A 5,000-nucleotide genomic window follows, 5' to 3' on the forward strand; every position below is an offset into this window, starting at 1 on the left:
TCACTTCACGTTCGGTGGGGAGATACAGCCAACCGCTGCCGAGGCCCACATCATGCACCGCATGACTCGCTTGGGGAGGTGGGGGGGAGGGGGGCGTCTGGAATCACGTGCTTGCGCCTGAAATCTCCGATGTGATTTTAGAGGCATTTCTTTCTCAAAGGAATTTTCCTTTCCTTTGTATCTGGATACTTATACGATTGAATGGGATATGTGATGAAGAACTGTATGAAAACTCTTGAATTTTGGTTTAATTCAGTAATTTCGCGAGAGAGGAGCGCCCCCGAGAAATGACCTCAGTGTGAGCTCTTGGCCGTGGGAAGGCTGGCGTGAGAGTCGGTAAGTGCATATACATTAAGGCGATAAAAGTTCTCTGGGTTGATAATGCAGTTTTCTGACACGATGAAGTGGCGGCTTAGGCGTCGGTGGGCGAGGACGAGCCTTCATTGCTTTGCTTGTCAGGGAAAGCCAGTCATATTATCCACACATGTTAAGCAGAACTTAAATGAAAAGACAACTTGGTGAGCGCGATTCAGTATAAAAGTTTTTTCTTGCACGCCTGGCATTGAATGCATAGCTGAAAGGTGTGTTGTTGACGCTGCAAACACTCGTGAGTCGACTGACAAACGCTCCGTCCATGTTCCTGGCGAGCTGTTTGTTTGCTCAGCATTATTAAGACACAAGTGAGAAAAAAGAGCAGCGGCAGGCGGAGCACCATGTCAGATTCGGCAGAATGTTCTTGGTTTATCAGAATATATATTCGGGAGGCACCTGGCACTGCGCGCAGCTGCGCGAAGGACGGTGGCTGCGCGCCGTCCCCTGCACGCTGTCCTACACACGGCATCCAGACTCGCTGCGCTGCAAAGTTGTGCAACAAGTTTGGGATTATCTGGCAGCTCGACGCAGCTCGGGTTACGTGCTGTTATTAGAAGGCAGGTAACTTACCCGGAGTGAGAGGCCAGTTAGGTAATTAATCGCAAGGGGCAAAGTTCGTGTACTGTTATGCTGCTCAGTTTTAATGTGTTGCAATTACGTTACAGGCGAGTGAACTGGTGGCTAGTATCCGAAGGGGATAAAAGGTGTCCATGTACCCGCGGGAAGTGAGTGTCGAGGGAGCTGATTGGGGGAAATTTCGTCGGCCCGACTGATTAATGAGAGCAGGCAGGGCGTGCGTGAACAGGTGTACAAAAAGGGGACCTCTTGCACATTTTTGTGGACCATGGAAGGTATAGAAAATAGAACAAGTATTTAATCGGACGAAGTTAAAGGATTACTTTCCATATAGTGTTGCTGTTTTCTCCATGAACTGATCCCATTCTCTGTTGGACACTCTCCAACCCCACAAATGCCGTCAGTCTCTCTCTCGTTCTCTTTATCTCCCTTTCTCTCGTTTTCTCTACCTTCCTGCCAACCTCCCCATAGTTCCTCGCACAGTCGGCGTGAGTCTACCCTGCCTCCCCTCCTCCGGCCGATCCCCTACACACAGCCTCTGTTTCCAGTTGCGCAGACTTATCTCTTGCAATCCCTGGTCCGACACACTCCGCCAATAGACACTGCTCTTCGATCCGTGGCCACCTAACTTTGGATATTCCCAATGGATATTCCAGCGCCTTAAGCTAGCAGCACTCCCTGTAGCATCCCCCTCCCCCTCCCCCTTCCCCATTCCCGGATTCCCACGGAGCCTCCTCCCAGATTCCCCGGTATCCCCCTGCTCTGGGTTCTCTGGTCCTCTGTTTATTCTATAGTGTGCTTCTATTCACCTGTCACTCCAAAGTCCTACAAGCTTCCCTTCCCCCCCCTCTCCCCTGTTCCCAACGTACAAGTGTCTGTGGGACAAAGCGCTCGACACTTTATTGATCCTAGTGTGTATGTGTCGGTCATTGCATCACCAGCCCTCAGATTTCGCTCTTCGCTTTTTCTTCTCAGCTTCCCCCCTGACGCCTCTGATCATCTTCTGACACCGCCTTAATGTTTCCCTTGTTCCTTTCTAGTTTATCTTTTCCTATCTTCCTTCCATCCTTCCATTCCACCCCGTCCATCCCTCTTTCGTTAACTATTTTCTCTCTCCTCCCTCTTCTGAGTTTCGTCTTTCATTGGCGTCATTTACTCCATTGCAACTACAGCTTTCCAAACGATCACGTTTATGAAATGAAGAATGTTTGAACAAATAATTTGTTATCACTTACAAAGAGATGCGTTCGTTTTGTTTGAAACGTGATATCTTTGTTACACGCCAGTGACGTTACATGAATAGCTCGTGGACAGTCTTTCTCTCTCTCTTTCTCCTCTCTCCTCTCTCTCTCCTTCTCTCTCTCTCCTCCTCTCTCTCCCCCCTCCCCCCCCCTCTCTCCCTCTCCCCCCCTCCCTCTCCTCTCTCTCTCTCTCTCTCTCTCTCTCTCTCTCTCTCTCTCTCTCTCTCTCTCTTCTCTCTCTCTCCTTCTCTCTCTCTCTACTCTCTCTCTCTCCTTCTCTCTCTCTCTCTTCCTAACTCTCTCATTCTCTCTCTCTCCTCTCTCCTCTTCTCCTCTCTCCTCTCCCTCTCTCTCTCTCTCTCTCTCTTCTCTCCCCTCCACTCTCTCTCTCCTCTCCTCCTCTCTCTCTCTCTCTCTCTCTCTCTCTCTCTCTCTCTCTCTCTCTCTCTCTCTCTCTCTCATTATGTATATTGCCTATGTATACATGGACATATCTCTATGTATATATGTATGTATGTATTTATGTATGCATGTATGTATGCATGCAAGTACTTGTCTCTTTCCTTCTCTCTATCTTTCCATATTTATCTATCGATCAATCTAACGAATGAAAGATAAAAAATGCAGGTAGGCAGGCAGACACACACACACACACCCACCCACCCACCCACCCACCCACACACACACACACACACACACACACACACACACACACACACACACACACACACACACACACACACACACACATGCACACACGCACACGTACACGTACGCACACAGGCAGGCAGGTAGTCAGGCAGGCAGGCAGGCAGGCAGGCAGGCAGGCAGGCAGGCAGGCAGGCAGGCAGGCAGGCAGGCAGATTGACAGACAGTCTAACATGAAAAGAGAAGGCAGAAGGACAAGCAGATGGACATACAAACAGCAGACAAACAACAAGAGAGAGGGAGAGGAGGGGAGGAGGGGGAGGAAGAAATTGGAGTGATGAGAGCTGAAGGTGAGCGTGAGTTCGCATGTGGAAGAGCCAGACAGATAGTGTCGAGGATGCATGACCAGACCCGTAACAATATTGCCAAAATTTTCCATTTGCGCAAGAAAAAGGTAGGGCTCTTGTCCCTTGACAAGAGTTTGTATCTTTTAAGAAATCCTTGGCGTCTCCAACTGCCTGGAGGAGGTCGTATTCGTCCGGAGAATTTTCCCATAAGTTCAGGAGATTCTGCATGCGCTTTCCGCCTCTGCAGTTTTTGCATTTCCAGTTGTTTTCCCAGTTCAGCGCCAGATCTACTTAATGCAACAAACTGCGAAATGCGAGTTCAGTTTCCCCTTTTTATCAGGTGAAATTGAAATTGTTTTCCTTTCTTTTCCCTTCTCCACGACGCCTGTGACCCGTTCTGGCCGTCAATACTTCGCTCTCACGCACTCTTGGACTCGTGGCCCTGAATATACTCGTACAGGTGGGAATACTGAGAGAAGTGCTGCGCGCGCTGTATTAGCTTTCTGGCTTTCGTGGATTTTCCGTCCGATTTTGTTGCTCAGATGCTCCGTCGTGGGGATCGTGCTCTTCAAGTTGTGACTTGTAGCTGTTGTAGCTGATGGGCGTTACAAGAATATGGTAGGTGGACAGCTTATAGTGTAAAGTAGACAACCAAGATGTCTTGACTCATTTATTGTATAGTAATAATGAAGTACGGCTGCGCCGAGGAGCGAGGTGTTGCTCCTTGGCTCTCCGCAGGGAGTCTGCTTGTCATCTCCTGCAATGGTCTAAAGATGGTGATGAAAAGTAGTGTTACAACAATGCACAGGTCTTGTGGAAGGTGATAGACAACACAACATTAGAATGTCTAGACGAATATTCAGTTAAAGCAATGATCATGAGTAAATGCATATGTATATATACGTGTGAAGATACGTATGTGACAAACATGTAAGGTTATGTAAAATGTGTAGAATATAGTAATATGATACAGATATAACTGGGTTACACTAGAGGTAGCGATGATTCCGTGTGTGTGTGTGTGTGTGTGTGTGTGTGTGTGTGTGTGTGTGTGTGTGTGTGTGTGTGTGTGTGTGTGTGTGGGGTTTCATCTTTAGCACAGCCACAAGTACGTTTGTCTGTATTTGCCTAGTTAATAATGACGAATTCTGTATCGTCGTCCCTTTTGTTGGCGTCTGCAATTGTTTGACGCCTTGGCAGAACAACTACTCGGCGTAATTGCGTACTGCACAATGGATGCGTCATTGCAGAGTGCAAATAAGCCTCAAAAATGCGCACTCACGTCCCATCACAGATTACAATTTCTTCCAAGGAGAGGGCACTCCTTAGCCTTTGAAACCACTCGGCGCACCGCCCTGCGCTTTGATCAGCCGGTGTGAAGGTCCCCGGGCGAACCGTGGCCTCCGCAGGACGAGGCTGCTTCTAATGGCACCCTCAGCCTCACTCAGGGAGGTCTTTAAGGTCATGGACACGCTGCACATCGAGGGAGTAATTGCGCGCACGTACGGACACGCTCCTCCTAGTGATTGCAAAAACGTTTGTGTGGATGGGGAAGGAGAGGGGAGGGCTTACTGACTTCAGCGTGCGGTTGAGGAGTGATAGATGAAATGGCAACGCTTGCGATCCAGCCCTGGGGCTCTGAGGCCAAGGCGCTGCGCCTGCGCTCAATCAGAGTCGAGCCTATGATGAACGCCAATTTCGGTTGCGTATTTGGTTTTCTTCTTTTTGCACTCTCATTTTTTCGTGGTCTCTCATTCGGTGTCGCCTGTGGGCGAGTTCAATTTTTCCTTCTCGTATTTTTTTACTTGTTTTCTTT

This window comes from Penaeus monodon, chromosome 14, assembly GCF_015228065.2.
Source record: "Penaeus monodon isolate SGIC_2016 chromosome 14, NSTDA_Pmon_1, whole genome shotgun sequence".
NCBI classification, from domain to species: Eukaryota; Metazoa; Arthropoda; class Malacostraca; order Decapoda; family Penaeidae; genus Penaeus; species Penaeus monodon.